We start from the raw sequence: 26,934 nt of genomic DNA on the forward strand, positions 1-26,934 counted from the left end.
ACTGCATGTTGCATTTTCTCCAATTTTGTTGATTTCTTCCTGTCTCTTGTTGTTCTCTTCGCTAGCTGGAGAAGAAAACATTTTATGTGCTTTTCACTGTCACATATTTGTTACACTCCTAGTTCTTTAACTGGCCACGTTTTCTTCCTTAAGGGAATTTATGAAGTCAGCTGCTACTGCTTCAGAAAGGGACCACAGAGTGTGAGACAGAAGACTAGAACATGGAAGTGGCATGTAACATTGACAACCTGTTCTGTCAGTAAAGAATCCCTCCTAGTTATACTGATATGCCAGCCACTGATAGAAAAGCCCCAGGGAGTGCTATTCACAAAGTGGGGAGTGGTGGTAAAGAAACAGTGTGGGATCATGAAGGCAGCCCAAAAATGAGCTCAACAACCTTGCTTAAAACACTAAGCTGACCTTGAAACTGAACTGAACCCTTGTCACACATTTTGTTGTGTCAGAAAGTGAGTGACCAAGAGCCCTCACAGAGGGATTCATTAGATTAAGCACTGTAAAAAGAAATCTGCTCTAATTCCAGTCTTGTGGTACTGGGATCTCATTTTTGAAGATTCCTACCACTGCCACCATCTTCTAATCTAATGAATGTTATGTGGGGATGGCTACGTTCACAGAAGCCCAAGACAAACCAAACCTTGTCAAATGTAAAATAGTGATATGTCAAACATCACTCCACTTGACTCAGCAGTGTGTGCCAGGCACAGAAAGTTTCAAAAGTAGTACAAGAAATATTTGGGGACTGCTTGTTTTTAATGGTACCGTTGCAACTGAATTACAAAATTGTATAAATGAAGTTTTATGGCTATTTTGATTCTTAGGGTAACTTAATCCATGACTCGTCAAATACCCCTGTGTGTGCATGTGCCCAAATCTTTAAATTCTAAATCTTCTGGCTGGAGTAATAGTTTGGTTATAGCATAGTTTCTCACATAGTGATGATTATGGCTCCCTCCTCCCCAGAAACCAAATATATGATAGGCTGAGACACTCAGCTGGCCCTCTAAATTCCTTCCACCTAGATTAGCTGGGAAGACTCTCCACCCACTATAGCCTTAATGGCCAGTATACCTGTTTATACCATGCATTGCTTGTCCAGTGAGCATGATATCCACTGGACAAAGGCATCAGGATTCTGTCTCATTTCTGAACCCAGGTTTCCAGCATGGCAGCACAATAAACTGCCACTGTGCTGCATGGAGTGTCAATGTGTCAAAGGTCAGATAATTTCTTGATTTGTTGATATTAAGACCCATGTTTTCATTTCTGATTAAACAAGTATTAAAAAAAAAACCTAACATTGGGACTCATAGTTAAGTCAATGTCACTGTTCACACGAGTAAAGTTATACAGGTGCATAAGCATTTGTAGGATCAGGAGCTAAGTACACGCTGTGGCAAACTCAGGACAATTAGCTACCAGGAGAGGGGTAGTAATTAGTCCCAGAAGGCTTAACCATGGAGGAATAAGGTTCAGCTGGAACAGGGGTTACCAGGGAATTAATTAGTTTCAGCTGGCCCCAATTGCTGGAGACTTTTTTAAACCTTCCCTGGCAGGGAAGCAGGGGGAGGAGAGAAGTAGAGTAGCTGCCAGCGAGTAGGGGCAGCTGAACTCTGAAACTCTTCTTGCAAGGCAGATTGCATCCTCCCCAGAAGGAGAGGAAAACAGAGCAAGGGGCTGACTGAGAAGGGATCAGCCAGACCCTGCATGACTGGGAAGGGCTTTTGCTTTCCCCAAGCCTGTGTGTCCAAGGCTAAGAAGGACTGAGCTAGCAGAGGAGAGGCAGGTACTTTGCCACAACGCTTATAAAAATATCCTTCTTCACCCTGGAGCCCCTCTATAGATTTACACTAATTTGGTTTATGTTTTGAAATATATTCCTCTACCTGAGCAATGCAGTCTTTTACTTCCTATCCCAGTAAAACAAAAAAGCTTTGAGTGTGATACAAGGGCACCCTCTGTTAAGTGACTCAGCCAACTTACACTTCACCGGATTTGACATCTAGCAGCTTGCTTCACTGTTTACAGTTTTGCCATCAGCTTTATCTGTGCTAGAGGATTTTCAGTGGTTCTGACAAATGGGTGTTAGCAACGTCAGAAACCTACTGTAAGAAAAGATTTTGGCTACCAACATGGTTTTCAGCACCATGTTGATTAGCATGGCCCCAGCAGAGTTTGATGACATTCATTCAAATTGTATCTAGACTAGGGCTTCTAACATTGATAACATCCATTCACATTAACCAACACTGGCACCACTAGGAAATTTTGATAGCACTTTTTAGAACAGACATACCTTCTGTGAGCCAGACCACACCCACCCAGGGGACAAGCCGTGACAGGTGGCTAAAGCAATAAGAATCTGAGGCTCCCCTAATCAAATTCGTCCTCACTCATTCTGCCAGGGTTGCCTTCCACTAGCCCTGGGGCTCACCCCCAAACCTGTAGGATCCCCAGGTTTCTACAAGTGGCTAAAGTCATCTGCATGAGAGTCCTGTGCCTCCTCACCATCTCTTTGCACCCAGTGAGCCTCCTGATTCCGGAAAGTTCTACTGCAATGGAATTGCACTACCAGGAGCTCCTTCCTGCCAACAGCTGCACCTGGGACTCCATAAAGGGGGATTCCCACTGCCAAGAAGCTAGGTGATATTACCTTTTCAGGGTACTCCCTGCCAGACTAGATGGGGGTCATGTACTTCCTCCTATCCCCTCCCTCAGCCAATATGGAGTCGCCCACTCCCTGCCTCGGCCCTTTGTTTCCTCACCTATTGGGTTCCTAAAAAGAGTGATGTTGCATTAGAGGTGCTGGTCCCACTCTTTTGCCTGGCGTGGGGAAAGATCCACAGGCACACTGTGGGAATGTGATCTGTCCCCTGTGTAAACAGGATGGTGACAAATGTAAGTGATGGACAGATTAGAAGAGCCACATACAACTTACTTTTTACTTGACAGAGCCTAAGAATGGTCAGCCAAATAAATCAGTTCTGAAAGGGTAATGCCCTAATTTGCTAGTATTGTGTTCTCAGTGTTCATAAATATCTCCAACATGCCACTAATGTTCAGCTGGTCACAATGAACAAGAACACTTTAAATACTGTCACCTATTCAATAAAGATGTCAAAGAGTTGGATTAATCTTGCTTTTCTAGACTGTTCAGTAGTGTTTTCTAGACTGTTCAATATGATACTAATGGTCTGTTAACATTTTCAGAGCCTTTTTTTCAACTCTAATATAAATATTCTGAGGCATTTTGGAGCCTAAAATGTCTGTGCGTTTGTAGTCTCTCTAAATAACACAAGGGCTGATGATCTTTGTGGTAAATTGCATTTATCTTGCACCTTTGACTACCTCACCTGCACTTTGCACATTAATCCATTTCTACCAGGAAACCTTCTAACATTCCAAACCCCTGAAGAGCTTTGCCTTCAAAAAAAGCAATGAAACTGCCAGCTAAACTTTCCCACATACACTGGATTGAGGCTTAGGATTGGGCAATGTTCAGTTCTGTAATAGTGACACATTTAAGTGTGACCCTTCAGGGCTTGGAACGGGAACTTTATACCCCTGGGAAAGAAGATTCACAATTTTGCAATGGTACAAAGAGCACTTTCTTCTGGCTTGACAGGTTCTAGGATATTGTATCTTAAAATCCTAACATTATTTTATATAGAAGAGTTCCTTTTAGGTTCCTACAATGTTATTGTTCCCTATACTGTTGCAGGAAAGATATTGGCCCTCCTCTTTTCAGACAAATAAAAAATATTAAAGGCTAGTCTGTACGACAAAGGTTTTGCCAGTATAGCTATACTGACAAAGTCTCCTATTGGAGCCACAATATATATTGACAAAAAGTTGTTTTGTCAGTATAGTGAAATTACTTCCAGGAACAACATAAGCTATACCAGCAAAAAGGAATCACTTGCCAGTATGAGCTGCATCTACATGGTGTTTTGCTGGCAAAACTTTGTAGTATAGACCTAGCTAAAGATACTTTTTTATAAAACTGTCAATCATTTCAGAAATTATTTCTCCAACAAATTTGCACGGGTAGTGAATATATAACAGGGCTGTGTGGAACAAAGGTTTGATTGTCATTGATTTGGGATGACCAACATAATGTAAGTGTGACTTTGCCATTCAGGAATAAGGACATCCTACATTCAGGTCAATTATAAAGCACATTATCATATATTCTGTGGGTGGGGGAGGTTATAATATAAATGTGATAGGCATGGGTGCTGCAGTCTGAAAAGGGTTAACAGGTCCTTGCTACACATCTGCTTAGGACAGAATATAAAAAGGAAGGGAAAGCTGAGACAAAGGGAAACAAAGGAGTTGGTGTATCCTCTTTCCTCCCGTCTGATTAAAGCAGGAAATAATTTCCCAGTGTTATTCTGTTGATGTTCTTTGAAAAGGCCTTAAAAGACTAACGCCCCCCTAAAGCTTTATTGCCCTGCCCTGGCTGGCTTACTGCCCACTAATTTATGCTTTTTTTAATTTAATTTTATTTATTTTTTTGGTGGTGATAGCTTAAATCCAAAGGTTTTATAAAAGCATGAATGTACTGAACGGCAGACGTGTGGATCCCAGGATCGGGGCAGTTAAGACTGCCCCTGAAGACTAAGTGCTGCCCTGAATGTCCCAGGAGCACAGGCCGATGGGAAGTAGCACAGCTGCTCTGCTCTGCAATGGAAAGAAATTGATTTAGAAAGGAAAGAAAGTAATTAATGCTGGAGATATGAGAAAGTAAGAATATACTGAACTGTCCACCAAATAAATGTTGATAGATTTATTTTAATTGATTTCCTACCACCTGTTCTGAGGTATCCCTGGCTGAGTGATGCTTTTATTTGCAGAGTCATTGCATGATTTTAAGAGGTTTTTTCCCCTTCAATGGCAATGATGTACTTACTATAGCATACACACAGCCCCTAGGAGCCACCTAGTGTTTTTAGGTTTAAATTGATACTTAAAGAAGTCTCCAAAAGTAATATCAGAATAATAAAATTTAAATGAATGTATTAATAGGCCTTTTAGTCAGTCTTCTTTGTAACTAATCATGTTTCCATTCATAAAAGAATTACCTGAACTGAATAGGTGAGATGGAAATAAAGGTTTCTCTGTCATTAGTAGATTTTGTCACTCATCCTGGAGTCTTCTCTTGCTCAGAGAAATACGTCTAAAAGACCATGGGCGAAATCCTGGCCCTATTGAAGTCAATGGTAAACCCTCCATGGACTTCAATGGGGCCGTTAGTTTGAGACTTTTGTTTTGCCTTTGATCTGTGCTCACTGATCAAGACGTAAGTGGCTCATCTATTTAACTAACCCTACATTTTGTTTCCTAATGAACAAAATCTCTTCTATGACAATATTCCTTTTCAAACAATGGGCTGGAGCGTGGATAGCCCTGCTATAGCGGGAACTATATACCCCATTCTGTATGCCTGCATCTGTGCTAAATATAATTTTGGTCTTTGCAAACCCCTTTTTCCTGGAAGTAGGATGAATTGTCCATTCACTGGAATTCCGTTATATAGAAGGATTTGCTAATGCAGTACTTGGAGCTATATTTTTAATTAAGTAAGTTGTCTTTGTGTACCCTTACAAATCCATTACAGAGACAGGTAAGACATGCCGTTAGCAGACGCATATTAAAGGAGGTTTGTGGGTAAAGTGGGAAAATCTGAACTTTACTTTAATATTGCCTCAGATCCAAGCACTGAAGCATGTGTTTAATTTTCTGTATATAAATAATTCCATTGAACTTCAATGGCCTACTCATGCTTAAAACTAAGCACCTGCTGACCTGCATTAGTTAATCAGATCCTATAGTAGGAACAAATCTTCCTCTTCAGTATCAAGCCTGGGGCCTTGCCTATACCTAAAACTCACGTAAATTTAGTTACATTTCTTAGGGCTGTGAAAAATTTCACAATATGTGTGATGTAGCTAGCTCAACCTAATCCCCACTGTAGATGCCGCTAGATGGACAGAAGAATTCTTCCATTGGTCTAGCTACCACCTCTTGGAGAACTAGATTACCTACAGCCATGGAAAATCCCTTCTGTTGATGTAGGAAGCATCTATGCTACGGCTGTGCTACAGCACCACTGTAGCTGCTGCCGTGTAGACATTCCCAAATAGCTGGCCTTGGTGCAAGAGGATTCTGTGACAGTGAGAGGGGAAATTTTCTTCCCATGCCTAAATCCTGGGACCACTATTGTAGCTCAGAGGCTGTAACAGACCTTCCTACTGCAGCAGCATTGTTTTATAAGGAGCAGTGACCAGCAGATTGTAGCTTCATCTTCCCCTTCTCCTTCTTCCCACCAGACCTCACTGCTCTGCCTCACTGTGTTGGTATGTGAGGGGAGCTACCAGAAGCCAAGCAGCACAAGAGCACAGATCCCACATGTGAGCTGCCTAAATCCTCCCTCCACCCTTTCACACTCAGCACAGTAAAACTGGACAAGTTCTCCAGTTGATAGTGCCAGCCGTAGATGGAAAGGATTTGTGCACTATTCAATAATTAAACTGCTGTCTCAAACTGTGAATGAGCCTGACTCTAGAGTGCCAGGAAAAAATAGATTTTTTTAACCTAAAAATGACTGGCAAGAGGTTGTGGGATTTCCCACCTTCCCTCCCCCCAGAAAAATACAATATAAGGCATTTTTGTGTTTTTTGTTGTAAAACTGAACACTTTAAAGTAGTGCAGCAGTTTTATTTTTGTATCATTTCCTTTTAGTCTCTGATTAGAGATAAATGTATCCTTTTAAATTTTGCATTATCCTCCACCACCACTTCATTGCTTGGTTCAAGGATAGCATATTAGCATGTGTAAATAAAAGAACTTAATTTTTATGAATGGCAGAAGCATTTACAATTATATTTTGAGACTTATCAGGTAACCAGTGTTTGAGCCACTTAATAGGTACCATGTTGATTTTGTATTCTTCTAGCTTCTTAATGAAAATGTCCTACAGAAATCTAAGTATATTACACTATTACCTTTATCAACCAAACTAATATATTCTAATCAAAAATAGATATGTTCAAACTAACTTGATATCTATTTTTCATACAATCATGTTGATTGGCATTAATTATATTACCTTTCTTTTAATTTTTTATTAAGCCAGTCCTCTATTACCAGTGACATTATTTTTCCTGGGATTGATGTCAGGATGGCGTGCCTGTAATAGCTCTTGCATTTACCCATTTAAAATACTGGTACAACTTTAGCTTTCTTCCAGTCCTCTGGAACTTCCCCAGTGTTCCAAGACTTATTAAAAACCAATATTAACAATACATTGAGCTCCTCATGCAGCTCTTTTAAAACTCTTGGATGCAAGTTTTCTGGACCTGCTGACTTTAAAAATGTCTAACTTTAGTACCTGCTGTTCACCCTCCCCTTTGGTAAATCTGTTTTGGGTTTTTTTCTCTTCATAGTTCATATTTTTAATCTAATACACAGCACTTAGACCTGCAGAAAAGTGTCTTTTAAAGTTACATAAATAAATAAAGCATCTGCCCAGTTTAGAAACATGGGATCTGTCATACTGGATCAGGCCAATGGTGTATCTAGTTCAGTATCCTGCCTCCAGCACTGAGTAATCCCAGCTGTTTCAGAGAAAGGTGCAAGAAACCTTGCAGTAACCAAATGCGTGTAATCTGGTCTCAGGGAAAATTGCCTCCTAATCCCCATTACAAATTGTTTTTGTGCCTTTAAAGCAAAGGATTTACATCCCTTCCAAAACTCTTCTCTTTTTTCCCTTGTGTTTGTTTTTCATCCTTGCTCTTGTAAATAACTTCTATGACAGATGTGGCAATTTCCTGAAATATCCTTGAAAAATCTTATTGAATTAAGGTGAAGTATCTTTGGAGTCCATTGTATTAAGTGCAAAGAGATTGTATGTAATCTCTGTATTGGGGAATATGATATGAACCCTGGGAAGTATTACAAACTTCAAAGAACTGTATTGAACAGTGGGTCAGACAGGCATGGACTTTTAGGACAAATAGTATCAAGTGGTTTTCCTTGTGATCTCTAGGGTGAGGTGAGTGCAAATTTCCAACCTCCAATTATGCAAAAATCCAGCCTCTTGCAGCTACACCCTGGGAGAAGGGACCACTGTCTGTGATTTGTTTCTGGAATCTGGAGTTCAAAGGCCCAAGCTGTATAAAGGAAAGACTGGATTATTCATAGTAACTCTGGTTCTGAGCTAAGGCTTCATGAACTTGTAACCGCAGACAAACCCCTTGGTTTGAAGGATTGACTCCTACCAGAGCCCTGGCTGGAACTGGGGAGGATGATCTTTTGTAAGCTTATTAGCATTCAGGTAGTTTCTTGTATTGTTTTATTCTGTTTTCTCTGTACTCTTTTCTCCTTGAGAATAAATGTGCTTGCTTAGAAAGAGCTATGTGGTAGCTCATAACTGCTGGCAAGTATATCTTTTCATAGTCTTTGGAGAGAGAGCAAAGTGCAGACTCTGGCCTGTTTAGGCAGCCTGGCTTTTTCGGGATATCAGTGTAGGCATGGAACTGTGCAGCCTGGAAAAACCCTGCTTAGGAGGGAAAGGGGTGCACATCTCTACCCAAGAAAGTTGTGACAGCTGGGATCCTAGAGTGGGTTCCCTTGGTGGACCACAGAGGGGGAATACAGGTGCAGTTTCTCTTAACTATGGCATCTTCCATTTATAAGAGTGAGTGGTAGACAGGGATCAAAAGACATCACTATCCTGCAATTACATTACCTGAAATTAAACTGCAATTACAATTACAATTATTAATATATAATGTAATTATATTCTGGAGTTACTTAGGCTCGGATCCTATAAACCACTATACAAGTGAATAGCATTATGGATGTGAGTAGCCCATTGACTTCAGATAGTTCAGAGGTAGGCAACCTATGGCACGCGTGCCGAAGGCGGCACGCAAGCTGATTTTCAGTGGCACTCTCACTACTTGGGTCCTGATCATCGGTCTAGGGGGCTCTGCATTTTAATTTAATTTTAAATGAAGCTTCTTAAACATTTTAAAAACCTTATTTACTTTACAAACAACAATAGTTTAATTATATATTATAGACTTATGGAAAGAGATCTTCTAAAAACGTTAAAATGTGTTACTGGCATGTGAAACCTTAAATTAGAGTGAATAAATTAAGACTCGGCTCACCACTTCTGAAAGGTTGCTGACCCCTGAGCTAGTTAATTACTGCTAATATCCAAAATATTATTATATAAAATATGTAAGTTTTTATTGCCATTCTCTGCTACATCCAGATGCTATGATATTGTAGCTAAAGCATGAACTGTTATAGGTTCTCTGAATTTTAATATGCTTAGATTAATGGGCACAATAACTAGGGGATATTAATATAGTATTTAACTTATTTGGCTACATTGTTCTTAATACTTATCACTGCTTCTGATCTCTTGTAAAACTGGCTTCTCTAATTTTTTGCTTTAAAAACAAAATACACAGCCCTCCCAATAATGTTGTGTTCTTTTCACAAGTTGCTGGAAACATTTTTTTAAAACACCACATGTCATATCAAGAGGATCATGTTGCTGAGTAATTTGGCTGCTAGATGTAGCTCACTCACTCCCATGAAACTTTTAATAATATAATTCATTTCAGCTGCAACTAAGACATTATGGGTTCTGCTTCAGTAATTGTCAGTCATTCTTTTTCATTTTGAAAAGCATAACCTCTCAGAATGCATAATGTTCTTTTTAAAATGCAATAGAACTTGTCCTTATTTAGGATGTAAATTGGGCCCTTAATTATTTCTATTCAGAGTAGACCTTGTTGCCATTTGCAATAAATCTGTTTCTTTTGGGAAAATTTGCAGTAAGCACAGACTGATCCCCAGATTTAATCATGTTAATCCACCTTAGGGATGCTCATTGGTAATGTTATAAAATGAGTTAGTGGTTAACATAAGGTCCAACCCAATTAATAGCAAATGCAAGACTATAAAACAAACTCCAAAGCTGACTGCAATTTCCATCAATTAGCTATAAATATTACAAATTAGCTTTGTAATTAGGACTAAAATGAGATAAAAAAGCAAGGGTGGGAAAGATATGTTGAATTTCCAGCCAGGCATTTAGGAAGTATGGGGGAAGTTATGTTGTTGAGTGAAAATGAAGGAGAAAAATCATGAAGACAGAAGAGCCACAGTTTATTGGGAACTAAATAGAGTTTGAAGTATAGATGACCTAAGCGGGTTAGTTTTGGTTTTGCCAGATCCTATTCATCAGTCTTTGATCCTGCAAAAACATGATGGGTTTTTCCTTCACACCCATCCAGTAATCTGGGGAGGTGGGAACACTTGGATACATTATTCTAATTTGGGCTCATCTAAATTTGAAATGAAAACTTCATTAAATGAGTTGGGGGGAGGAACTCCTTGTCTTAATCTATGACATTTGCACTCAGATTCACCATATGGTTTTAAAGGGGCATTGTGATCATCTAATCTGACTTCCTGTGTAACACAGGCCAGAAAATTGTGATTCCTGGATGAACCCAAACAACTTGTAGTTGGACTATGGCATATCCCTTAGGAAGACCTGCAAATGGCAAAGAACTTACTACATCCCTTAGTAACTTGTTCCAGTGGCTAAACACTCCAACTTTTAGAAGCTTTCTAATATCAGATATCCCCTTTCTGGTTTAGGTACTTGTAGACCATAATTAAACCATCTATCTTATTCAGTATCTGAGACACTAAATAGACTGAGCTCTTGTAGTGTCACAGGCCAGATTGACACTACAGACTTCAACATAGCTATACTGGTAGGTCAGTCCCTAGATTAGATGCAGCTATACCTGCAACTCTTTGTATTTACCAATATAGCTCATTTTGCTTGGTGAAGAGGGTGGTTTTACTATACTGGCCCAAAGCACAGGTTTGCTGGTACAGCTGCATCCACATTAGGGGTATGGAACGGCTGCCGTATGAGGAGAGATTAATAAGACTGGGACTTTTCAGCTTGGGAAAGAGACGACTAAGGAGAGATATGATAGAGGTCTATAAAACCATGATGGGTGTAGAGAAAGTAAATAAGGAAGTGTTGTTTACTCCTTCTCATGAAAACACAAGAACTAGGGATCACTCAATGAAATTAATAGGCAGCAGGTTTAAAACAAACAAAAGGAAGTATTTCTTCACACAATGCACAGTCAACCTTTGGAACTCCTTGCCAGAGGACATTGTGAAGGCCAAGTCTATAACAGGGTTCAAAAAAGAACTAGATAAGTTCATGGAGAATAGGTCCATCATTGGCTATTAGCCAGGTTTGGCAGGGATGGTGTCCCTAGCCTCTGTTTGCCAGAAGCTGGGAATGGGCAACAGGGGATGAATCACTTGTTCTGTTCTGTTCATTCCCTCTGGGGCACCTGGCATTGACCACTGTCAGAACACAGGATACTGAGCGAGATGGACCTTTGGTCTGACCCAGTATGGCCGTTCTTCATAGTATACTCTGTTCCTATACTGGTATATGGCTCCTAAGATAGACATAGCCTCATTCTAAGGTATGTTTGCCAGGCCATAAATCATTCTTTTATGAACCCTCTGAAATTAGTGTTAAGCATAATCCTATTCCCAGGGCCATGCAATACTCAACATTCCAAGAGATTTTTTTGTCAAATTGTGCAGCCAAGGTACCTATTCTGACACACAGTTGTTCACCAAGGGAATAAAGAACATCCAGCATTCTGGTTTTATCATTGTTTAAAGTTTTGAAGGAATTGTTTTATTTTTCTCTTTGCTCTGAGTGACACTTACTCCTATTCAGAGGATGAGTACAAGCTGCACAATTTAAGCATTATATTGAGGGCTTAAGTGGGATTTTAGGTCACTGGTACATGTTGTGTTAGCTCCCTGCACAGGAATCTATTTCTCCTATTAAGAACTTTATGGCCTAGAACGTTCTGTATGAGCCAGTTTTCTTGAAGGGCAATGCAATGCATTGAATTTGTAGCTGATTTAAACCAGTAATACAAATTAGAGCATGGGCAATTATATAGGTAGGACCCAATTCCGATCTCACTTATACCAGTGTAAATACAGAGTAAAGCCACTGAAGTCACTGGAGTTAAACTGATGTGAATAAGGCATCTATCCCCTGTGCAAAGCTGTAACCAAATTCCATGAATGCAAATTACTTAGAATTCCGTACCTGTAAAGAAAAAGCAGCTTGTATTCTCCAGACTAGTACAATTAATATCAATTGATAAGGTAAATACAGATTGATTCAGCTTTTACTGGTAGCCCATAGGTAACCCATAGTTTTGTGACATGAGCAAAGCCTTGTGACTGGAGGGTACAGTATTCAATTTCATTGTGATAATATTATCCTTCAGTCCTACTAGGTTTTTGCAGGACATCACATTTGAACTTTTGCTTTACTGCAGCCATTCTGGACAAATATTTTCACTCAGAACCTTTTTCTAAACTCAGTTCTGAGGTCTTTGGATCTCAGCTGTATTTGGACTACATTCCAGCATTTCTCTGATCCAGTTGTCCTCTAGAGGGCCCTCAATAAATTCCTAGAGGCTGATCAGAGCTAGAGAGAAAAATTCTATATAAAGTTATTATTAAATCTCTCCATCACTTCCCACTGCAGTATGTTAACAGTATTTTAGGTTATATAGTTGCATTTAATCCTCAGCATTTGATACACTGTTCAGATATAATTCCAAGAAAAAGTACAATATTGTTTAATCTGTAGAAAGTTCTGCAAATAAAAGGGAACAGGGAAATGTGTTTTTGTACAATGGAGCCCCTGACCTCAGTTGGAGTCTCTAGGCACTATTGAGATACAAAGAATGTATACCGTAATATTCTGAAATGTAAGAAAACAGGGCAAAGATACTGCCTTGAATATCAGCAATAAGCAAATTTACTAGGGAAGAAATAACCCTGCTGCTGAGCTTTTTTTGTTTGTGCTACATACTGTCTTTGTCCAGTATGATATATATCCCATTGGTGTGTCGTTCTGCTCTCAGCAGGTCTAGCTCTGTAAAACAGGCTGCTAAACTCATTTCGTCCACAGCCTGCACAGAACAGTTGTTAATAAAATTTGTTTTCTGGTTAAGAAAAGACAAAAACTCAATCTAGATGTATAAAATAACAAACGTTTTCATAGGTGGCCAGCCCGCCCACCCAAAACGCACAAACAAAAACACTTCCCCCTTATACCCCCCCGCCAAAATACCCAGGGATTTGGCACCAACAAATATTGGTGCCTGGGTGGCAACCCTGATCACCCACTTCTCAGGCTGGCCCTGCTTGGCATCTGTTGTGATATTAGTGATTTGAAATAACAGAAGCATCTGCTGCTAAATTTTGGACTGGTGTCAAAAAGTTCAGTGTAATATAGTGGGCTCGGGATTTATTCTTTATACCTCTACACATGGTTCTGTTTCGATATTTTCTCCCAAGAAATAAATAGCATTGACTAGCTGTCTTTTTCATACATTGCATTCCCTTCCCTGTTATGAAATGTAGTCTTGTAGTTCCAAGATTGTTGTAAATTTGTTAACATGTGCGTGAAACTGAAAAATAACTGAAGCAGGCATATTTTATGAACAATATCCCTCTCTGTAGCTCACATGTGTGACTGTAAAATATGCAGTATTATCTGATTGGCTTTAAGTATTTAGACTGTTTCTGAAGGACCTTCCTGAATCTTCAAGAAGGCACTGTGGTCTAGTGGATTAGGCCATGAGGATTCAAGAATCATGCATCAGAATCCAGATTCCAACACTGACTTTTTTTGTGACCTTGGACATGGTACTTGACAGGGCCACCCATAGGATTATGGGGGCCTGGGGCACTTTGGTAGCAGGTTCCGGGAGGGAGGACCCCCCACCACAGGTCTTCAGGGCATTTCGGCAGCGGGTCCTGGGACGGAAGGACCCCCTGCCACCGAATTGCTGCCGAAGACACGGAGTGGAAAAAGCTCCTGTGGCCCAGGCCCTGCAAGAGTTTTCCGGGGCCCCCAGAGCGAGTGAAGGACCCCGCTCCGGGGCCCCAAAAAACTCTCATGGGGGCCTGGGACAAATTGCCCCACTTGCCCCCACCCTAGGTGGCCCTGTTACTTGACCTCTTAGATGGGGAAATTGAGAACCAATAATATGGAGATAATCATATTTGCATACTAAATTATGGGCCAGATCACTCCATCTCAGGAAAAATCCAAGATTCCTACCTTGTTGCCTAGATTCCTCAAAGAACCCGTGAGTGCTGGAGGCTGAAACATCTGCCCATTATACTGTGGGAAATCAGTAGCTCTCTAGAACATAAGAACGGTCATACTGAGTCAGATCAAAGGACCATCTAGCCCAGTATCCTGTCTTCCGACAATGGCCAGTGTCAGGTTCTTCCAAGGGAATGAACAGAATAGGTAATCATTAAGTAATCCATCCCCTGTTGCCCATCCCCAGCTTCTGGCAAACAGAGGCTAGGGACACCATCCCTGCCCAACCTGGCTAATAGCCAATGATGGACCTATCCTCTGTGAGTTCTTTTTTGAACCCTTTTGTAGTGTTAGTCTTCACAACATTTTCTTGTGTGAAAAAATACTTCCTTTTCTTTGTTTTAAATCTGCTGCCTATTAATTTCATTTGATAACCCCTAGTTCTTGTGTTATGAGGAGTAAATAACACTTCTTTATGTGCTTTCTCCATACCCGTCAAGATTTTAAAGACCTCTATCATATCCCCCCCTTAGTTGTCTCTTTTCCAAGCTGAAAAGTCCCAGTCTTACTAGTCTCTTTTCATATGGAAGCTGTTCCATACCCCTAATCATTTTTGTTTCCCTTTTCTGTACCTTTTCCATTTCCAATATATCTTTTTAGAGATGAGATGACCAGATCTGCACACAGTATTCAAGATGTGGGCGTACCATGGATTTATATAGAGGCAATATGATATTTTCTATTTTATTATCTATCCCTTTCCTAGTGATTCCCAACATTCTGTTTGCTTTTTTGACTGCCACTGCACATTGATGGATGTTTTCAGAGCACTATCCACAATGACTCCAAGATATCTTTTCTGAGTGGTAACAGCTAAGTTAGACACCATCATTTTATATGTATAGTTGGGATTATGTTTTCCAATGTGCATTACTTTGCATTTATCAAATTGAATTTCATCTGCCATTTTGTTACCCAATCACCCAGTTTTGTGAGATCCCTTTGTAACTCTTCGCAGTTTGCTTTTAACTTAACGATTTTGAGTAGTTTTGTATTGTCTGCAAATTTTGCCACCTCACTGTTTACCCCTTTTCCAGATCATTTATGAATATGTTGAATAGGACTGGTCCCAGTACAGACCCCTGGGGGGACACCACTATTTACCTCTCTCCATTCTGAACACTGACCATTTATTCCTAAACTTTGTTTCCTATCTTTTAACCAGTTACTGATCCATGAGAAGACCTTCTCTCTTATCCCATGACAGCTTACTTTGCTTGAAAACCTTTGGTGAGAGACCTTGTCGAAAGCTTTCTGAAAATCTAAGTCTCTGTCTCCAGCCTGGCTCCAGGACCTCTGTCCTCTAGGTGTCTAGCCTCATTTACCTCAGAACCCCTATAGGGGAGCTCCACAGAGAAGGCGACTGAGTAGGGCTAGTTAGAAATTTGCCATCAGAACTGTTTTTTGCATGCAATGGTGTTTTTGACTAAATGAAATGCAGAAAACTTCAAGTTTTTGCTGAAACAATAAAAATGCAGTCAAAAAGCAACGTTTTGTTTATGTTTTTATTTATTTTTTGATGAAAATTAAATTTTGTTTTCATCAATTTTCCGCAGGAGAAAAAATCCATTTCCAACCACCTCTATGGCTGGGGCTGTACTGCCTTGATAGTGTATTCATCATGTGGCTGTGTGTTCAGTGCACTCATTCCCTTGGTCTCCCACTCCCCTGTATGCCTGGCGCAGCAGAGGGCTCTTCATCCAAAAGGGCAGACTCTTGTTCCACACAGAAAGGTCTGGCCTTTGGGAAATGTTACAGGTAACCTTTATGTCAGAAAAGCCCGGGGGAGGGGGGAAGGGGGGAGGAGAGAATGGGTGAAATATTTCACCCAGTTACAATTATAACAGAATTAACTCCAGTTTTGCCTTTTATCAGAAGAAAGTAATCATCAGGCTGAAAGAGCGGTTAATATAACCTATATGCAGACCCTAATACAGCAAAGTGTTTAACATATGCTTCAGTCCATCCCTTGCTTAATTGGACCTAAGCATGTATTTAAGTGCTTTACTAAATTGGACCCTAACAAGTTTAAACATACCCTATACAGCCCTTCATAATTTCCACTTCCAGCAGAGTGATAGCCCCATTTTTGTCTCCTGTAGCTTGAAGGAGCATTTTTGCTTCTCTTCTGGGATTCCTTATACCTGTGTGCTAATGGCTGTAACATCGCCACTAGTCCATACTGACAGAACATTTCAAAGGAGTTAGATTATATTTGATCTGATGCTTGTTTACCTGTCCTACTTAGCTTCTTTTAAAGAGTTTATGATGTATCCCAAAGGTTACTGGCATTTAAAGAAACTAATGAAAAATGCCCACATAAATGACATGACATTTCAATAATCTGGACTCAGATTTTCACCCTTATGGCTTTCTGCTGCAGCGAGACAGCTTAAATATTCCCTTTAATGATTATTTAGGGTTAGGCTATTCAATTGGAGATGAAGGTATGACCTTATAAAACATTATAGATATATTGAGAACATTTCCACACTTGCAGATATCTGATCTTTTACATACAGCATGTATATACATCCATAGGGAGACACAGTGGGTAAGATAATATCTTTTATTGGACTGGCTTCTATTGGTGAAAGAGACAAGCTTTCAAGCTACACGATTCTTCATCAAAGCTGGGGCACACATACGCATGCATGCCAATGTTTTATGCCAGCTATAGTTAAGGCTATGTTGAGGCTTTCATTATAAATTCCTTCTTTCAACGTTTGTTGCGTTCTAAAAGATTCTCTTTTGGGGTTCAAATTTTCTGTGGTCGGCCTCCACCCAGAGAGGACTATTTCTGGAAAGCTGAAGCAAAATTTTCTCAATCTGTCTTTGAGTTAGAAGAGTGAAAAAAAATCCATTGTATGAGGATTACACAGATTATATGTAATCTTTAAAACATCTGAATTTTACAATTTGAAATGTTGTAGGCCCACCTCTGAAGAGCAAGGCTGGAATTATCAAAGAATCCTAAGGGAGTTAAACAGCTAATTCTCATATCAGTAGGAGCTGGTTGCCTCACCCTTAGGCCAGGTCTACACTACAGACCTGTAGCGGTAAAATCACATCCTTGAGCAATGTAGTTATACTGACCTAACCCCCCTTGTCAGTAGTGTTAGAGCATCTTCGCTTAAGTACTACAGCTGTACAGCCCTGCCAATTCAGTGTTTTAAATGTAGACCTGCCCTCAAACTCCTTTGAAAATCCCTGATTAAGTTCTTTCTTTCTTTACACAAAATGACTGAGTTGGAAGCATTTATATTCTTAGTCTTCATTCATGCACAGGAGTAATTTTATGCTAATATTGGGAACCTAATACTAACTGCAGAACTAAAGCCTGTCTCTAATGCAGAGCCAGTATTAATGGGCTGTGCACTGAGAGAAGGAAGGGTGAAGGATTGGAGAAGGAATCCTCCTCCAGACAACACAGTGGCACCTGAGATGTTTCATAGCTGCTAAAGCAGGCCCAAGGCCTTGCTCGATCATTACGCCATTCTGGAACATTCAGTGGCACAGGTAGCCCAGTCCTGACCTGTGCTTCAGACAGTGCAATGAGTCTGACAGCCTGCTCAGGGTTTGCCACCAATTCACTCTTGTAGTGGATATCTGTACGGAGTGTTTTCAGGAGAGCTGGATGATAAATAGGAAAATTAGTATGTGAAAATTAAATTTCAAAGTTCTTCCCATTTTGCAGGATTCCAAATGGACCCATTTCTTGATTTTTTTTTTCAGAAAAATGTCTACTGAATTTTTTTAACTGAAATTGTTTTTTGAACATTTTTGTTTACCAAAACCCAGTTTTCTTTACAAAACTTAAGTTTTTTGGCAAACTGGATTTTGTGATGACAACTTTGAAAACTTTCTACAGGTATCTTGGGAAAAGTTTAACAGTGGACAATTTTTCTCAAAGATTTTTTGATAAAAGGGCCACTTTTATATTTTAGAAAGTTGTTCAAGAAATTTTCCATCATCTCCGATTTTCAGTATAGAAGACTTCCTTCACAGGCAGATTTCAATGCAAAAACAGATTCTGTATTGAATTCTCTATGCTACCAACTCAGCATTTGCAAGCTCAGTGGGAGAAAGGCTCCCTCCTGTGGAACTTATGATCTCTGCAGCTTTTCTCCTGCAAAGCACATAAGATTTTATTTCCTTTATTTTATTTTTCTTTCTTTATTTTAAAGTTGGCAAAATTTTTGAGACAGCCCAGAGTTCAGGATGGGTGGATTCAAGAGGCCATAATCAAATGGCCATTGATCTTGAAACTTTAGGATGAAATCTTGGCCTCATTGAAGTCAATCACCATTAGGATGACCAGATGTCCCAATTTAATAGGGACAGTCCTGATTTTTGGGTCTTTTTCTTACATAGGGTCCTGTTACCTCTCACCGCCTGTCCTGATTTTTCACATTTGCTGTCTGGTCACCCTGATCACTGTTGATTTCACCCTTGGCTTTGGAGAGGTGGCTTTGGGAGGCCTTGTCTAGGGATGACTATGTTCAGAGATCCTGGGTTAAGATCAGCCATGTCTGAGAGGTTTTCATGAAAGTCAAGCTTGTTTAGAAGGTGTCAGTTGAGAACATTTGGTTTAAGGAACCTGGGTTTGGGACCTTTTACTTAAGGAAAGCAGCATTCAGAAGGCATAAACAAACAGAAACACTCTATGTATCTAAAGATATGGGGAAACTGCATCTTATTACAGAACTATACAGTAACAGACATTGAATTAAGTTCACATTTACCAGTCCTTCTCACAGGAAGATAACGCAGGCCACCCACCTCAAGTACAAAATCATCTTTCATCCTTATATCAGCAATTCTTTGATAGATGTCTAAAAACATCTATATACCCTCTCTTCCTCATTACTGTCCAAAACACAAATCAGCATATTCTGAAGATATTCCAACTGTATACCCACAAAAATGTGGGTTTTTTCTAAACTTGTGGAGTGTTATCCATCCACTAGGGTGTTCACTGACAAATTTGGAGGAGGGGGAGTAAAGAAATAAACTATAAGTAAATGTGTTCATTGATAAATGTTACCGTTTTATGTAGGACTTTCAAAGACTGTTTGGGGTGTTTTTAAATACATTTTTGCATTTTTTGTTTTAATGATTACTTCATTGCAAGATCATTTCTTTGATTCCAGATGATCCATTTGGTGCTGTACTTCACACATTCCAAGGTCCCACTGTGCTCTGGTGGTTGTGTGATGATCAGAAATCTCAGACAAAACAGAGTCACTCTGAAACAGTAAGCTGTTAGTGTTTTACCTGCATTACAACACTGTGAAGTTACTAACTTATCCAAACCCAGAGTTTATAGTAATAAATGACTTTCTCTTAGCAATCTGAAGTGGAAGTGTAGCTGCATTAGTCCCATGCAATTAGAAAGAGGCAAGGTGAGTGAGGTAATATCTTTTATCGCTCCAGCTTCTGTTGATGAGAGACGGAGCTGAAAAAGAGCTCTCTGTAGCTTGAAAGCTTCTCTTTCTCCAACAGAAGCTGGTTCAATAAAAGGTACCCTCATCCACCTTGCTTCTCTTAGCAAAGCAACACTGCACATCCACTAGACATTGATGAGCTTTTTCTACCTACAGGAACAGCAGCTCTCCCTGTGTAGTATATTCTAGGTGCATCTGACCCATAACTAGGAGAAGAGACGAACCACTCTAGTAACTAAATTTATTCTGTAAATCTGTTAGACTTGCAGGAACGTAGCTAACAGATAATGATAGAAAATGGGTATTGGCATTATAGAACTCTAAGCAAGGATTAGGTTAATCATTCCATTTAAATATAATGTACTGTATCTCCCTCCTGGAAGGTGATTATTTACTTTCCTTTGCTGGCATGGCAGAATTATACATTACAATCTTGCTGCAGAGGAACAAGTCAGACTACTGAGTCATAGAAACAATTGGGACATTACAAGCTTCCTCAAGGAATACATTTTGAAAAGCCATTGACTTCAGCGGACTTACCGTACATTTACACGAGGGTGACAGAGTGTAGAGACGGGCTCAGTTGTCCTTTAGGATGTAATATTGTTCTTTAATAAATGAAATACATTAATTTCCCCCTAAACACAAAGGAATCTGCTCAAAAGAGACCATAGGCTGAGTGGTTGTATTCTGTGCCAGAAAACCCCCACTGGGGGAGTTCTGGAGGCAGTGGACAGTCGGGGAACCTGACAGAGGGAGGAGGGTGCGAAGGCAGTGCAGAAGCCCCTAGTTTCCAATGGATTGTCCAACAGCCTGGTGGTGTGACAGATTTTCATTACCAATCTGCCTGGGCTACAGTTGATCAGTCTGGGCCACAGGATCTTTTCAGAGAGAAGATGATGAAGCACACCAAGGGTCTAAGTTTTAACGTTTTATTAATAAAATAATAAAATACAGCAGAGAGTGCTGGGAATGCTCCCCTATCACTCAGGGGAAGAAAGAAAGCATTAGAACCCCAAGCCCTAACCCACTTTCATACTCACTCACGCACTACCCAAAACTGGCCAGGCCTGGGTGTGACATAAAAAGAAGAGGGGAAGGGGTGAACAGGAGTTCTTGCCCTGGGCCCAGGTCGTCCGGGAAATCAGCTGTAATCTGCGAATTGCTCCAGCTCTTGGGAGGGTTTTAAGTCCTGGGTTCCTCTGCAGGTGTCATCAGCCAGGGCCCTCTGTGCCTGATGCTTTTTGTACCAGTCCAAACAGGCTTGCTGTGGCCTTCCCTGTTTCCCAAAACATCCCGGCTCCGGAGACTGTTTTCCTTTCTGTTGACCTCTGCTGTTGCTTTCACTGTTCTTGTTGTTTTCTCTGCAGCTCTGCATTTCATTCTCTTCTCACAGCTGGTCGGAGTGGGGGCATGGATTTCCTCCCTTCTGTCTTGGCAGGTAGCAACTGGCCTTGGTGGGAGTCAACTTCTTATCTTCAGTCTGAGCTTGCTAGCTACAGTGTTGAGTTAAACCATTCTTCTTCTTTCCTCTGCCCCTCTCGGACTCTGTAAGGAAACTTCCACTCTCCACTCACACACCTTTGACCCTCCCAACAATGCTTTGTGATGCTTGCAACAGCATTAGCGATATACAGTGCTGATCTGCCTTCCCAGGGGACTCCCTAAGGGGAGTGGGCCATTGGATTGTGACACTGGGTTCTGCAGTTCTGCCAAGGGAATCTTATGGCACCCCCGGCTGGTGGCTTTCTCCCAAGGAGGCAGGAGGAGTGATTTGTCCTCAAGCTGAGAATCTTGGCATCACCGTCAACCACCCTTAGACCATGGAAAGCCATTTATCAGTCATTATAGAAGGGTTTTTTCCAGGCATTGAATTTATGTAAGTGATGCTTTAATTGAACCTGTGATAACCTCTGAACAGCCATGCATGCCTTGAGACCACAGTACCCTATTAGCAGTGTCTAAATCCCCTGCACTGCTTTGAAAAGCTCAACTGTTGTAATTTAATCCAGTTTTGTTCTTATGCAGCACCCTTAGTACCGCAGTAGAGATCTACTCTGCAGTATATAGAAGTATTTAGTCAGTCAATCACTTTTCCCTACCTTAGACCTTACATTTGAAAGTTCTTCTTAAAAATGTAACCCTTTCCTGTCAGACATAAGTCAACTTTTACACCAGAATAATTTGTGTCTTGTGGCAAAGTACCTGCCTCTCCTTTTTTTAGCTCAGTCCTTCTCAGCCTCGGAGACACAGGCTTGGGCAAAGTAAAAGAAGAAAAACCCCCTCCCAATCTCACAGGGTCTGGCTGATCCCTTCTCAGCCAGCCCCTTGCTCTAGTTTCCTCTCCTTCTGGGGAGAATGCAATCTGCATGCCAGACTTGGAAGCGCTAAGGAAATCGAGGCTCAAGTGATCTTCAGTGGATTCTGCTGTCTAGAGAAGGGCGACAAAGCTGTGACACAAGATTCTGGCGATCAAACAGATGCTCAGGCATGGTGTTATAGGAGGACTTTGGGATGTATGGCACTGAGAAAACATTCATGGACAGAGGACTGTTCTCTCAGGATGCGACTTTAAATTGTGTAAGGGAGCGAAAGCTTCTATGGATGGAGTTCGCCCAACTGATAAGAGAGCTTAAACTAGGAATCTGGGGGAGATGGTTGGGAGATGTCCAGGAGTTCCCACACCAGAATTTAACCTTGAGAGGGAAGTAACAAAGTAAGAGGGGATACAGCCGTGGACGAAGAATTGACATAAGGAGGAAGGTAAGCGTAGATTCAGACTAACAGTGATGCTGGTGGGTAGAATGTTCCCCCCCCCTATGCATAACAGGGTAAAGAATGTCAGTGAAACAAACGCAAAAATTGAATGTCTGACACTATGCAGGAGCCTAGGTACAATGGAGATGGAGCTACTGGGCAGGAAGTGAAACCGGATATTTATAGGATAACAGAAACATGGCTGGAATAGTAGTCATGACTGGAGTACAGGTATTGAAGGCTATGTGCTGTTTAGGAAAGACAGAATAAGCAAAGCTGGTGGAAGTAGCATGTACGTCAATGATGAGGTTAACTGTAAAGAAATAAGACGGGATTGGAATGGACAAGACGAGTCTGTCTGGGGCAAAAATAACACTGGGAAAGAAGCTACTAGGCCCTCCCTGAGATAGTGCTTGGGGGTGTGCTACAGACTGCCAATCTGGTTTGGATATGGATAAGAGACCTCTTTAATGTTTAATGAAGTAAGACTAAGGGGAAATGTGTGATCATCGGAGACTTCAACTTCCCAGATATAGACTGGAGAACAAGTTGCTTGCAAGAATAATAGGGCTCAGATTTTTCTGGATGTGATAGCAGATGGAATTTCTTCACCCAATAGTTGAAGAACCAAAAGAGGGGGATGCCCATTTTAGATTTGGTTTTGGTGAAGCAGTGAGGACCTCATAGAAGAAATGTTGTAGGGGACAACCTTTGGTTCGAGTGATCATGTAGCTAATTCAGTTCAAACTAGATGGAAGGATAAACAAAATAGATCTGGATTAGGGTTTTTGACTTTCTTCAAGTTTCTAACTTTAAAGAGTTAAGGAAATTAGGTTAGCGAAGTGGATTGGACTGAAAGATTTGGCATCTAATGGGAGAAGGCCTGGAATTACTTTAAGTCACAACTGGAGAAACTATCGAGCCTGATCCAAAGAAAGGGGGAAACCACCAGTAGGAGGACAGGAGTTGTAGACCAACTGGACGAGCAGCATCTCAGAGAGGTGATTAGAAAAAGCCAAAAAGCCACAAGGAGTAGGAAGATGGGTGGGATTACAAGGGAAGTACCTTAGTGAGCGTGAGAACATTGTGGATAAAGTGAGGAAGGCTAAAGCCATGTAGAGTGATCTCTAAAGGAATTAAAACCATAGTAAAGGTTCTATAGCCACATAAATAAGAAGGAAAACAAAAGTTGGGACCGCTATACATGAGGATGCGAATGGAGGTTAAGGATAACCTAGCATGGCCAATATCTTATATAGTCTTTGCCTCAGTTCTTTAATAAGGCTAATGAGGAGCTTAGGGATGCTGGAAGGATGATAAATGGACTGGGATATGGAGGTGGATATTACACACTGAGGTGGAGCCCAACTGAAACAGCTTATATGGACAAAATCGGAGGGGCCCAGACAAGTCATCAAGGAATATTAAAGGAACTGGCACATAAAATTGCAGCCCATTAGCAAAAATTTTAATTGAATGTTTAAACTCAGGGGTTCTACCGTACGGCTGGGAATTGCTACTAGTTCTATCTTCAAGAAAGGGAAAAAAAGTGACCGAGTAACTTATCTGTTAGTTTGACATTGTAGTATGAAAGGTCTTGGAAAAAATTTGAAGGAGAAAGTATAGGGACATTGAGGTCAATGGTAATTGGGACAAATTACAAATGGTTTTTACTGAGGAGATTCATGTCAACCCAACCTGATCTCCTTCTTTCGAGAAGGTGACAGATTATCTAGACAAAGGAATGCAGATAATCTAATTTACCTCTATTTCAGTAAGTCATTTGACACGTTCCACATGGGGCAATTGTTACTTAAAATGGAAAAGATGGGATGGAATATGAAAATTGTAAGGTGGATAAGAACTGTATAAGGGAGACTCCAACGGGTCGTACTGAAGTGTGAACGTCAGGCTGGAAGGAGGTTACTTATTGGAGTCTCAAGATCAGTTTGGACCAACTATTACCTTTTTATTACTGCCTTGGCACAAGACTGGGAATGTGCTAATAAAGTTTGCGGAATGACACAAAGCTGGGAAGTATTGCCTAACACAGAGAAGGACAACGAGGGGGGGGATGAAGAACAGGATACATACAGGAGATCTGGATGCTTGTAAACTGGAGTAATAGAATAGCATGATTTAATAGTGAAAAGTGCAAGGTCGTGCACTTAGATAATAATAAGAATTTGATATACTTGGGGACACATCCAGTTGGAAACAAACAGGGAGGATAAGGCTTGGAGTATTGTTGATCGCAGGATGACTATGAGCGCAATTGTGATATGCGTTTAAAAAGCAAATGTGGTTTCTAGGATGCATCAGGCAGTATTTCCAGCAAACAGATAAGGAGGTGTTAGTACTGTTTATATAACGTCATTGGTGAGGACCTCACCTGAATACTGTGTTGCAGTTCTGGTCTCCATGTTTAAGAAGGATGAATTTAAACTGAACAGTTCCAGAGACGGCTACTAGGATGATCCGAGGAATGGAAAGTTGCTTATTGAAAGGAGACTCAAAGAGCTTGCTTGTTAGCTGTCCAAAAGAGGCTCCGGGGGATATGCTTGCTTCTATATAAATATATCAGGGATTAACGTTAGGGAGGAGAGGAATTATTTAGATTTAGTACTAATGTACCGAGGACGAATGGGTACAACTGGAATTAGGAGTTTAGACTTGAAATTAGACAGAAGGTTTCTAACATTCAGGGGAGTGAAGTTCTGGAACAGCCTTCCGAGGAAGTAGTGGGGGCAAGACTTATCTGGCTTTAAGACTAAGCTTGATTAAATATATGGAGGGATGTTATGATGGTAGTTTTAATTTTGGGCAATTGATTTTGGTATTATCGCAGATAGTCTGCTCAATGGTCTGTGAGGGATGTTGGATGGGATGGGAACTGAGTTATGCAGAGAATTCTTCTTGTTGGCTGGCTGGTGAGTCTTGCCCACATGCTCGGGGTTTAGCTGATCGCCATATTTGGGGTCGGGAAGGAAATTTTCCTCCAGGCGGATTGGCAGGGGCCCTGGAGGTTTATTCGCCTTCCTCTGCAGCGTGGGGCATGGGTCGCTTAGCTGGGGATTCCCTGCAGCTTGAGGTCTCAAATCTCAATTTTGAGGATTTCAATACTCATCATGGGTTCGGGTTTGTTATAAATGGTGTATGGGTGGGTTTGTGGCCTTGCCTTGTGCAGGGGTCAACTAGATGACATATTGGTCCCTTCTGACCTATGAGTCTATGAGTATCCAGTTTGCAAATTATTCCAGTTTCTTGCAGTTTCTTGTTGGGTCGTTTGAAATCTTTTTGTTGAGGAATTCCACTTTTAAGTCTGTTTTGAGTGACCATGGAGGTTGAGTGTTCTTCCTACTGGTTTTGAATTTATAATTCCTGAGTTCAGATTTGTGTCCATTTATTCTTTTGCGAGAGACTGTCCGGGTTTGGGCCATGTACACGGCAGATGGGCATTGCTGGCACATGTGGGCATTTAACATATTGCGTAGATGTGCAGTGTGAACGGAGCCCCTGATGGTGCGGCTGATGTGTTAGGTTCTTATGATGTCCCTTGAATAGATATGCGACAGATTTGGCACCAGGGTTTGTTTGCACGGTTTGTTTCTGAGTAGTGTTTTTGTTATGTAGTTTGTGTAGGTTGCCCTGCTGAGTATTTACTTTCAGGTTGGTGGGCTGTTGTGTAAGCAAGGACTGGCCTGTCTCACAAGGTCTGTAGCCAGGCATCAGCAGATGGCACAGACAGCTGCAGCGGCACAGGAGCCAGCAAAACAGAGCTGCTAACACAGGGGATTTTCAGTGGGAGTTGCCGGTGGAGGTTCCAGAGGAGACTAAAGACAGAGAAACAACAACGCCCAAATAAGGGAGGGGGCCAGGGTCTGCCAGCAGCCCAGTGCTTGTTGGGGCCTGTGGTGCGGTGTGTGGCGTGGATGCCAGCAAGAGTTGGAAGCCATGATGATACAGAGGCAGCAGGTAGAGACACACTGAGGATGACGGATGTGGAAGCTGTGGCTGTACATGGTCTGGAGGCACCTGAAAGGAGTTTTGTCTGATGAAGTGCCGCTTGATAGGCTTCTGGAAGAAAAGATAAGAGGACTGGAGATGCAGTGGAAGCTCTGGCTGATTATAGAAGGGGGTTTGAGCAGATATGGAACACAGACATGATGAGGCAACAGAGATAAGCTTTCAGTGAGCAGACAGAAGCAGGACCAAAAGAATTCTGAGGAGCTGCTGGGTGAGGAAGTGGACGGTGGAAGCATGTGACTTAGGAGAACCAGGCAGAGGAAAAGACGGCCAGCGACGGAGAATAGAATCAGAAACAGGTTTGCTGGGTTGGAAATGAAGAGGAGCTCAGCTGGTGCTCGCTGAAGGAGAGAGGCAAGGGAAAAAGAGACGAGGCAGCTAGTCCTGCGAAAGGGGAGGGGAGGAGTC

Source organism: Chelonoidis abingdonii, chromosome 1 (genome assembly GCF_003597395.2).
Source record: "Chelonoidis abingdonii isolate Lonesome George chromosome 1, CheloAbing_2.0, whole genome shotgun sequence".
Taxonomy (NCBI): domain Eukaryota; kingdom Metazoa; phylum Chordata; order Testudines; family Testudinidae; genus Chelonoidis; species Chelonoidis abingdonii.